The following is a 12,008-nucleotide window of genomic DNA, read 5'->3' as shown; positions in this document are numbered from 1 at the left end:
TCGAAGAACTAGGCTTGGAAGAAACAAATGTAGAGTTTTCATTGGTTTGTTTTTTTAAGCTTTAATTATAAGTAGTTCCCTCCACCAGTAGTTTGTCAGTTCTTTGCATTGTAATGACGCCATGATTATAAGATTGAAAATGCTTAATTACCTGCCATTCCCCACCTTATCACTTTTTATTTTACTTTAAACCCAGAAATTTTTCTTGACTTAATTTAATAAGGGCTTAGGAATTCTTTGATGTGTTTATATTGAAGTTAGTTGTTTTTGTTACCCTTTACTTTCAAGTTCCAAAACGAAGAATTACTTCTTTTGTTTCTTCCAGTGACAGGAGCAAAGGAGATTCGCAAATGTAGGGGGCCCCTGGTTGGAAAATCCCATTGCTGTCTTAGGAGAGCAGATGGCATGGAGAACGCTAGCCCAGAAGGGAGATGGTGTCACCTACTCTTCAATCCCTCTGGGCATAGCCTTGATGCTCCACACAGTCATTTCTTATTCATAGCAAATGACTTCATTTGTGAGTAGAGAAGTATTCCTCACCCTGGTGACAGGTCACCCAATCATTGCCATCCTCCGATTTCATTCAAAGCTCTTGAAAAAATATACTGAGAAAGAAAGGAGGCACTAAATGTGTTGAATTTCACCTTTCAAAAAAGCAGTATGACTGTGAAGGAAGGCCACCTTGACTAACAACCTGTGGCAGTACTCCAAAAAGATGAAAAATTAAATAAAGACACACAGGTTGATAATCACCCAGCTACTTAGAATAGTCTGGTTACTCCAACCTTTTTTCTTGTTTTCAAGTGCGTTTAAATATATATATATATATATCTCAAACTGCCTGTCAGACCCCTGAGTATAATCCCAGAGAAACAAGATTCTTTTCACTCTGTTGTAACAGAAACAGAGGGAAAAGCACAAATAACCAACATCATCTGAAAACAAAACAGAAAAAGATCTGTAAACATCTACAAAGTATAAGGTAAAAGCAGTTTTGTAAACAGTAACTGCGGGTGATAATGTTAATTGTAAATCACAGTTTGTCATTGTCCTTCCAACTGATCCAAGGTTCCCGGTTTGGAGCTGTACAGAGTTCATAAGAATGGTTTGCAGCAGGTTCCAGGCGGTTTTCAGTCCTGTATAAATTTACTTATCGGTAGGTAGATTCTTGGTTTCTTTTCCGCTTCCTAAATACTGTGGATGTTATTCATTTCCCACTTTTGTGTCATTTTACTAGGGTCGCAGTTGGAGATGAACACTTGATGCAGGACCTCTGAGCGGTCTAAGCATTTTCCTGAAGGAACGTGGGTAAATCTGTGCAGGGTCTTTAAGTACTGCCATTCCTTAAATTCATTCAGATTGCAGTGTGTAATCATAACTTTTGATCCATCAGGCCCCTTGGTCAAACACTGGTCATACTGCATCAGCTGATTTGCTTCGTTGATTCGGAAAAGCTGATTTCCTCCCATCCGATGGCAGGGCCCCAGTTCCACAAAGCCTCGGTTGGTTCTTCCCATGCTATCAATGCAGTAGGAAGTTTCAAAGCCTCTGATCTCTCCCCATTCAACGTTTTTGGAGGGCAAAGGGTAATGTGCAGTGATGTCATAAGCGATTTCTTCCATGAACCACTTGAAACTTTTGCAGTTGTGATCTTCTCGAAATTTCTTCAGCTCCGATATATCCCCATATGGTCGTGCTTTTGATTCAATCAATACTTACATCCTCATCCTGCCAGGCGGGCTCAGGTCGTCAGGGCGGGGGGGACAGGGAGGACCAGAGGACCACGAGCCCCAGGAAGCTTCCCACCACCAGCAGACTGCACAAGATCTTCAGCCTCATCTTCCTCGGGCCCGGCGCAGCCACCGCCACTGCTCTGTTTCTTCTTTTGAGGAACTTCCATACTGCTTTCCAGAGTAGTTGAACAAATTTACCTTCCTAACAACAGTGCGTTTCCTTTTGGCCACATCCTCGCCAGCATCTGTTTTTATTAGTTTTCTTGATAATGGCCATTCTAACTAGGGTGAGGTGGAATCTCAATGTTGTTTTTATTTGCATGTCTTTTATGGCCAGAGATTTTGAATATTTCTTCATTTGTCCATTGGATATTCTTCTGTCTTCTTCGGAGAAGTCTTTCTTTAGGTCTTTAACCTGCTTATTAATGGAGTGTCCTATTCAGAAGGAAACGGAAAGACTTGAAAAAAATTATATTGGGTGAAGTAAGCCAGACCCAAAGAAACATAGGCTGCACAGTTTCCCTCATTTGTAATAACTAGAATTGTTTGATTTAAAGAAAAGTAGGCCGATAAAAGAGAATGCCATGCAGGATTCAGTCGGGAAGGAAAAGGGTTATTTCATTATTCTGAACTGAATGGGCTCTCCATGCCTGGTGGTGTCACATGGCTGAAGGGGCCACCAGCAGTTTGACCCCCACATATGTAGCGAATGGGTGGAGAGGTGTGGCTAGGTATGGTCAGGTGAGGGGAGGTGTGGTCACACTGTGTGCAGATGTGACCTCAGATCCTGCCACCCTCCCACAGTCTGATGGGAGGTGAGCTGGGGTGGTCAGGGATGTGACCTCAGAGGAGGGAGAGTATTCCAGAACTGTCTTTTCTGGATGGACCTTGCAACAATATGTCTAGGGCATTCTTAGCAGATGATCACAATAGCTCAATAGTAAAGGACATATGGCCATATAAAACAATATTTATCACAATGAACTCCAAGAAATGGAAATGGGTTTTCTTTATTGCACTGTTTGCAGTTCTTTCTTTTTTATTTCTCTCCCTCCTCCTGTATTTTTCCCTGATGTTATTATTTCTATTTCTGTACGCCTTGTCTTCTATATAATTTTATCTGATTTGGGGAGAGAAAGAGGAAGGATAAAGAATGAATCAATTCAACAGTGATATGTTGGAAATTAACTTTACAACTTTTGGGGGAGTGGGTAAGGAGGGGAAAAGTGGGAGAAAACAAGGGAGGTGCTAACACTATTCAAAAAGAAATGTATTCATTGCCTAACTTATGTACCTGTAACCCCTCTGTACATCACTTTTACAGTAAATTTTTTTTAAAAAATGCAAGTTTCCCATTCACATTTGGACAATTGCTCAGAACAATTTCATAATGAGCTTCTGATAGGTGGAAGATTACTTTAAACCCACAAAGTCCACCAATATATAGTCTTAGTTTTATTTCAAATACATAGAAGCTAAGTACAGAGTAGACCCTAAGAAAGAAATACTAGAGATGGTTGTTATGGGAAACTCCTGCAGTACAGATGACCTACTGTGCTTTGCTTTCAGACTGGGGTGTAGTGAGGACTCTAGAAATGTGCTTGTGAAGGGTCCACTCCAACACTGTTTAAACACAGTGATAAGACACACAGCTGTGATGATCCTGGTAGTCATTCTTGTCACTCCTGTCAGTAATGCTGGCAAGTACGGGCAGCCTTCAGTCCAGATCTGCCAGCTCTCCTCTCAGAGAGCCAATTCATAATTCAGAGAGGAATTCTGGAGGATGACTGGAAGACTACAAAAAAAGATGCTTGATGAAATATCTGCTTAAGTAGTGAGACACTGTGTTAGAAATCTAATGGAGTAATATATTGCATGAATATACAAATATATACGGCACACTAGTGTTCAGCCAAACAACAACAAAAGAAACCATAGCCATGACCATCCGTGATTATATTAACACTAACTGACTGAATACCTTGGTCACACCAAAGGGTACTATTTTTCCTTTATTCAAAAAATATACAGGCCATTTACTATGTGCCAGGAACTATGTTAAATTTTTCTATATGAACACAACTAATGTACACAGCAGACTTATGAATGAGCACAATAATATCCCGATTTTACCCATAAAAAATAGGACACGAAAATGTGAAGCAATTTCCCCAATATTTGCAATTGAGAGATGAGCATGCTGGGATTAAAAGCCAAGCAATAGGACCCAGGCCTCCAACCACTGGGAATCCTGTCATGGGAGGCTCACAAAGAGACCTAGAACCAAATTCCTCCACAGTTATGTATTTCACTTTGATGCAGAATGGTCATAGAGAAGGGAGCATGTTCCCTCAAGTAAGTCATTCAGAGATGAGGTGACAGGCAAACCAGATGAATAGGACAAAATGGGAACCAGAAAACTGTGATGTTCTGGGATACACAAAACACAGCTGCAGAGCTCGACTCTTCAGGTAAGGAGTTTTCAGTCAAGGACATTGGAAAAATGGATTTCTCTAGAGATAAAGCCATTTCTTCATTGTTCTGCTATGGCTAGATTCTAGCCACTGGGTCCCAGGGGAACACTGGCTTCTGGTAAAAAGGTCACAATGCAAACAAGTCTCAGCAATAGACATTTTCCTGACTTCAAACCAATTCAACAGCTCTCACTTTTCTATTTGTTAGTAGAGAATATTTTGCACAAACCACATCCCAGATTTATGAAACAGCATCAACTTTGATGTTGAAGACTGACCTCCTGATATCCAGCTAAAACTTAAGCCTTCTTTTGTCAGTTTACTATGAGTGATTCACGGTTATGGCGGCAGGTAATTTAGTGGCAGCCAAATGAGTGTCAGAGTAGAAAAATAGAAGGATGACTTAAAGGCAACTTGCAAAAAGTGAAAGTAGAAAAACCTACATCCCATGAGGAATATTTTGAAGGAAAAATGGAGGCCACAAATTCCTTCCATATTAACTAAATGATATGAACCAATGCTATAGATTCTCTGCTTCATCCTTAATAGTATATAAGGTTGTTGATTTGACATAGGGAAGGGAAGGGGAAAGACAAGATTATTGGGAGGCCAGGGGGAGAAGGGAAATAGGGGTAAGAACATGGGAAGTAATGTGCAGGAAGTAATGTGCCCACTACCTGATGGATGTAATTGTAACCCCTCTATACATCACCCCAACAACAAAATACAATTATTAAAAAATTAACAAAAAGTAAAAAGCATAAAGTATATAAAGGTATAAAGTGTACAAAGTAATAAAAACAACTTGGATTTTACCACAGGAAATATTTTATCACATGTTAAGTATATCCAATCTAGTCATAGAAGGAAAACAAATTTAACCACAGGAAAATGTAACTAATTAAACATATCAGCCTTAATAATATTATTTATTTTGGTCATAAAAAGCATAAATTAATCAATACAAATGTAATTACTGAATGCAATATAGCTGTATTAATTACAAAACTAACTATACTTTTTTTAAATTAAGGTAGCTTAAGTTATTTCGTTCACGACAGTCAGAACTTTCAAGCTATTTCTTTGCAAATACAGCTCAAAACACTGCATCACAGTATATTTGCCTCTTTACTAATATGACAAAATACCTGACATGAATAAGATTTTTTTCTGGCTCATGATTTGAGAGGTATCAGGCCCTGGTTGGCTGGCTGCCCTGCTATGAGCCTGTGATGAGGCAGAGAATCATGGCGGTCAGGCATATGACAGAGGAGGGAGGAAACTAAGAGAAAGAGAGAAGCTGGGTCTACGTTCAGATTTCCAGTACATACTTCTTCCAACTAAGCTTCAGCCTAATTTATATCCACCATCTCCTTAGAATGGCATCATGTTATGAATCCATTAATGGATTAACTCCAATTGCTCCTCAATGGCTTGATCCACCATCTGAGAGGACCAGGCCTGCAACCCATGAGCCTTTTGGGAAACAAGCCTTATCCTAACCCTAATGAACATTATAGAGGTCAGAATTTAACTTAATCACATCCATTCTCATGAATTACCAATTCATTTCATTATTGTGTAACCATTATCTGCAACACGAACTGTCGTTTCTGGCTAGTGGAAATCCATCCTGTGTTAGTGATATGTTATCTTTGCCTGAAATACTGTATTATGGGAGTAACATTTTGATGTTTTGTTTTAGTCTAACATAATAACAGATGTGTACCAGATAGTATCAACTAAGGCTTCACATCCTTCCCATACCTCCTTCTTCTTAACCATATTTCAGTTTTGGAAGACTAAACACTATATTTCTAAAGTACTTACAATTTGGGAGCTGATTTTATATCCTATGTATGATATAAGTTGTGCTAATGAGATGTATTTCCATGAGATTTGGAAAATGGAAGGGTAGGTCAGGCTATTCTTTTGTATCCACACTGGCTGACTATGAACTCTTGTAGACAGGTGTACAAGGCCAGATTTCATGTTCCTTGGTTCATTCTCAGCTTTTGAAGTGTGAGCAGGGGAGAGACAACAATCTAGTGTCGAGATTACAGCTGTAGTTGTGTCACCTTGAAAGCCAATGTCCCCCTGGAGCCTTGACTTCTGTTAGCCACTTTGCACTGGTTTTATAAGCACCCAATTCCTTGCATTAAAATTGCCATGATGGTTGCTAACAGCAATGGATCAAGGGACACTTAGACAATTGGTCATGTATAATTTCTGGGTGTTTCCAGAGGCAATTGGCCAGTGAGTCTAAACACACTGAGTGGACATGGCCCTCTTTGAATGTGATCAGTGCTGTCCAATTAGCTGACTACCTAAAAGGAAATGTGCATAAAAGGAGGGAGTTTGTTTATGCTCACTCCTGCTTCACTCTTCTTGAATTGTGCTCCTACCATCTCTACGGACATGAGATGGTCTATTCTTCAGCCTTTGAATGTAGACTTACACTTGTGATTCTCCAGGCAAATTCTAAGCCTTTAGCCTCAGAATACAACTTGTTCTGAGCCTTGGAATAAGTCTTATTCTAAGACTTCCAGTATGTTAGACTAAGCAATTTTTTTTTGCTGTTCCCTGGGTCGTCAATCTGTACACAGTATTCTGGAATAATTATCCAGCCTCTGATTATGTAAACCAATTTAGTCAAAACCCTTTTTTGTTTATAGAAATATATATAAATTTATAAAATATATTGGTAGATGTTATATATATATATATATATATTCTGTTGATTCTGTTCCTCTGGATAATACAACTGTCACCCTATTACTTGTTCTTTGACTGAAACCTGCCCAACAAACATTCAATCAGAGCCAGGCATCAGTCGCTCATGGCTGTAATATTAGCTACTCAGGGAGCTGAGATCTGAGGATTGTGGTTAAAACCAGCCTGGGCAGGAAAGTGCATGAGGTTCTTATCTCCAGTTCACCATGAAAAGGGCAGAACAGCAGCTGTGGCTCAAGTGGTTGAGTACTCACCTTGAGAAAAAAAAGCTCAGGGCGTTGAGTTTAAGCCCTCAGACCATCAGAAACAACAATAAATGTGCTTTTACTTACACTTTCAGGACTTCTGTTACCCCCCAGTGAATCAGGAAGTGTATGTTATAACTTATCTTTTAAAATAATGTAACAATGTTTTTCTACTCTACCAGATCACTTTCAAGGGAGATATTTTAGTACTGCTTTTCTGAAAATAGTTCTACAGAAGCTAAGTGAAGATTTTGGTTTCAGAAAGGGGTAAGATTGACCTATGAATATATTTCTAAGTGAATGTAACTATATTCCATGAATCCCTAAGAAATCCTTAAGAATTGTATAAGACCCCAAGTTCTTATTCCTGTGATTTTGCCCTCAATAGGGTTGTCCAGTGGATGAGGCCATAATGACTGAGAGACAAAAGTATACCTTCCCCACATCAGAACTGTCCTCACATCAGAGAATACAGAGCTTTCCCTGGGCTCTACAGCAAATGACTCACCGCAGATTTAGCAAACCTGGCCGCTAGGTTCTTCAGAAGTTGCTTGTTGCCAGTAAGTATACAATGAGGAATGCAGAGGCCTCATCTCACTTCTCCCACACATTCTGTGCCTGACCCACTGTCAGCAGAGTGTAGACTTAATCAATGGGTGACTTAGCAAACGACTCATACACTGTGAAATAACCAAAACCTACCATCCAGATATTAGATTTTTATGTTAAAATTTTACTAATTACACTTCAGAAAGATTTATTTAAAATAAACCAGAGAAAATCATTGATTATTCCTGCGCACAGATTTTGCCTAAACTTGAGTGAGAGGGAAAAATTAAAGTCTGGCTTATCAATGATACAGGCTGGCCTGTGTGCACATTGTGCAGTGATGCTAAATAAGATCTATAGTAGGAAAAAATGTAAGTGTTAGCAGGGAGTTTAAAAGACATTTGAGCTATAGAATCAGATCTTGTGTCTACCTATCTATTTACAGGCTCTGGGACTCTGGGCAAATTACTTAGCTTTTCTGAGCCCTGGCTCCACCATCTATAACATCAAAGGGCTATTCTGATGAAAAGCAAGTTCCAAAAAGAACCAAGATTGTTTCTGATTTGTTCTCAGCTTTATCGCCATAAATAAGGATTTAATTCGGCACAGAGATTTTATGCTATCAACACTGACAGAGATATCTGCTTAGTATTATTGTGATAAGGATGAAAGAAAACAGAGGTAAAGTAGGCGGGCTATCCCTCAAAGGACAGCTACTTACTACTAATGGAAGGTGTGGGCCCAACTGTTTTTTTGTTAACCTTGAAGGATCCTTTTAACTGAGCAGGTTCTGATGAGTTCTCAGAATCAGTTACCCTTTTTGTCTCACCCCAGCCTTAGACATTTTGAGCATTGGTTTGAGCCACCTGGTTGAAATCAGTACTCATTGCTAATATGAAGGAAGGATTGGCCTCCTAGCTAATCTGAGGCCTGCCTCTTCAATGACGGGTTTCCATTGGATATAGCAAATGTCTTTGAGCTCAGACCATTCCCTGAGGGCTGGGGCTTAGTAAGTTTCCAAGGTTAAGATACCTTAGACCCAGCATCCTTTAAGAAGGAACAAAGAATGTGTATCATATGACCTTGTGACCAGTGGTTATCTCTTTAAGAATCACAGGAAAGGCAGAAAATGAAGAAAGAAAGACAGAAATGAAGAATTAGTCTTACTTAGAGATCTTTCAGCTTTTGCAATTTGAGTATACAACACCTTCCAAAGATCCTTAGACAGAAGAATGTGAGTAGGCTGCAGAATGGATATAGCCAAGTTCAATATCTACTCTTGCTGGAACTACTCACTACTCCTGACAGTTCTACTACTTCTCTCATCTTCCAAATTCAAAATACCATTCACTCACTCACTCAGGTAGTATTAGTTGCTCAAATACCATTGTATTTTCTTCACATACACAAGCCAGTGAGTTAGAGCAGGGACATCAGTGAGCATTCTCATTGAATGGTTGGCTATTATTAAGGAATTCTGCTTCATTTTGTTATGAAAAGTCTGTTTTCCATCCTCAGAGGTCAGTGGGAATGTGGCTGAACTCTCCTTCTGGAAATACTCCCATCTCTAAATCTTGCTGTTGCAGGTGGGTGTAATTCTGGAAATTTTATAACTTCTCTTTATAAGGAAGTGACAGAGTAAGAGCAGAGTTGGAAAGAGGATGTTACAATAAAGGAACTTAAAAAAAAAGGAGTTACTCTCCAATGTGTATTTCAAAAGAGCATCCCTTGTGTTATTTTCTGTGGTTAAAATAATAAAATGTAATGGAGAAGCAGAGGTACAGGATTATAAGCAATGGTGTTTTCCCCCACAGATCTTCTTGTAGAATGGACTGAATCCCTTTTTAGAATGTTTTTGCCTAATATTTTCCAAGTGCATTGGTAGTTTTCTTGCATTTGCATTCTCCCCTTACTAGTTCATGCTTCACTGTAATTGTTGATCAAGCCCATGACTCTTGGCTTTGTTTTTTATTAGGTAGAACACTAGACTCACAGATGATTAGTGATAGTTTCTGAAGTAAACTTTCTTAGAAGTTCACGGGTCTTATGTTATATGAAGCCGCATATCTAAAGCCATTGCCTTTGATGTTCTCTCCCTGCAAGTGGTGTGGTCAGAACAGCCTTCTCATCTAAGACAGGAATAGCGGCCAAAACCAACATTGGAAAATTCATATTTTACATTGACCACTACTGACTTCATAATCTAGATGGATCTTGCCAAGACATTTTTGAAACGTTACAAAAATGTTGTTAAATAAGCAAGACTTTGTGTGTGTGTGTGTGTGTGTATGTGTGTGCATGTGTGTATGTGTGTGTATGTGTGTGCATGTGTATGTATGTATGTGTGTGCATGCACACACATGTGTGCACTTAATTAAGGTCTTCTGTAGTGATACTTGGGGCTGATAATTAGATTTTTATTTTAGTATTATATTTTTGTTAGAAATTAGAATAGATGAAAGAATCTTGGAAAACACCTAATATTCATACACATGAAATCTATTATACTGTACTTCTGCACATCTCTTACTAACAAGTCTATGAACTATAAGAATTCACTAAATCATTTGCTGCTTTGCAACAGCTGGCAGAAGAGGGACAGAGAGAGCAGAGCCTCTAGCCAGGAAAAAGCAAATCGAAAGCTATATAACTAAAAAGTACAGAGTAACTAGATTTTATTTGTTTCATTATAACTGAAGTGGTTCAGGGGAGGAATAAAATATGTCACCCGTCTGCTTTTAAGGAAGGCAATTCAAACATCCTTTTCATCCTTTTCAATAAATAAAATAATAAAAACAATTTTTAACTTCATGATATAGTTGAGGAAGACAGAGAAGAGGGAGGAGAGACATGCAAGGAGACCACACACAGTCACACAGAAAGAGATAAAGAGGGGGGCCCTTTTCAGGAAAAGACATGAAGCCAGTAACACTGATTCAGGGGAAAGCTCACTGCAGCAGAGTTCTGTAAGAAAAAATAAAATGCTTTCTAATGTAGTCCTTCAGTTTGGGATCCTAGAAGCCTATGGAGCTAGTGTATGCTTTCACATAGACAGTAAAGAACCTTGTAACTTAAGGCTATAGGCTCGATTTGTAGGCATAAATTTGGGCTCAAAAACGAAACACTCCATGGGCCTGCCTTCCCATTTTCTTACCTATTTGGCCAGCTTAATAAAATCTGCCTATATGGACAAATTTCTATTAGAAACAGTGTCCACTTGCTCCATTATTTCTCTCATTTTCCAATATAATTTTGATTATCTTCTTAATTGAATTTTGATGGCCTTTATATGTTCCAGCTATCAGTGCTTTCTCACATACATGTTTCACAAGGAATTCTTTGTCTAATCTTGCTGTCTTTTCACTATTTAACCATGGCTTTGTTTTTTTTAATTATTGGGGTAATGTATAGAGGGGTTACAGTTACATTTGCCGGGTAGGAGGTGCATTACTTCTTACATATTGATAACCCTTCTCATGTTTTTGTCCCCATTTCCTTCCTACCACCCCCTCCCAATCATCTTGTTTCTCCCTTCCATTTCCTATTTCAAATAAACATAAATACAATAAACCAGGTAACAAAGTCAGATACAATAACAATATGAGATTAACCAAAGGCTATAAAAGAGAGGAGAAAAAAATTAGTACATTAAGAACAACAATCATACAAGATAAAGCTCTTGTTTCCATATTCTAGAGATCCTTTCATTTAGTCTCATCCTATATGACTTTATGTAACTAGGTTTTGAACTATTGTAATCCTCTACTAGGAGAGTCCCAGCTACGTACTAATTATTACAAATGAGGGAAACCATTGAGCCTATGTTCCTTTGGGTCTGGCTTACTTCACTTAATATGATTTTTTCCAAGGCTTTCCATTTCCTTATAAATGGGGCAATGTCATTCTTTCTGACAGCAGCATAGAATTCCATTGTGTACAAATACTCCATCTTGTTGATCCACTCATCAACTGAGGGGCATCTGGGTTGGTTCCACATGTTTGCTATGGTAAATAGTGCTGCAGTGAACATGGTTGTGCTAGTGGGTTTAGTATGTCCTTGTTTCTGGATGATTGGGTAAATGCCAAGGAGTGGAATATGTTTAGTCTTTTGTTAACCATGTTTTTTTAAGAACAGCATTCCTTATTATGTGAAATATAATTTACTCAATTGGTTTTTTCTGGATCTTGATATTTTGATTTTGGTATTGCATTGAAGAAATCTTTGCCTAACAGAGATCACAAAGGGTTCCCTGCTTTCTTCTGAAGTTGTATGA

General features: G+C 38.7%; 1 pseudogene; it reads right to left on the bottom strand.

Moving 5' to 3' along the window:
• Positions 1–1,070: 1,070 nt before the first annotated feature.
• Positions 1,071–3,407, bottom strand: LOC150059642 (N-acetylgalactosaminyltransferase 7 pseudogene; annotated as a pseudogene).
• Between the last annotated feature and the right edge of the window lie 8,601 nt (positions 3,408–12,008).

The sequence above is a fragment of the Megascapheus bottae genome, chromosome 8, assembly GCF_031878675.1.
Source record: "Megascapheus bottae isolate mThoBot1 chromosome 8, mThoBot2.hap1, whole genome shotgun sequence".
NCBI classification, from domain to species: Eukaryota; Metazoa; Chordata; class Mammalia; order Rodentia; family Geomyidae; genus Megascapheus; species Megascapheus bottae.
The sequence above is the reverse complement of the archived record's forward strand: the minus strand, read 5'-3'. Positions and strand labels throughout refer to the sequence as shown.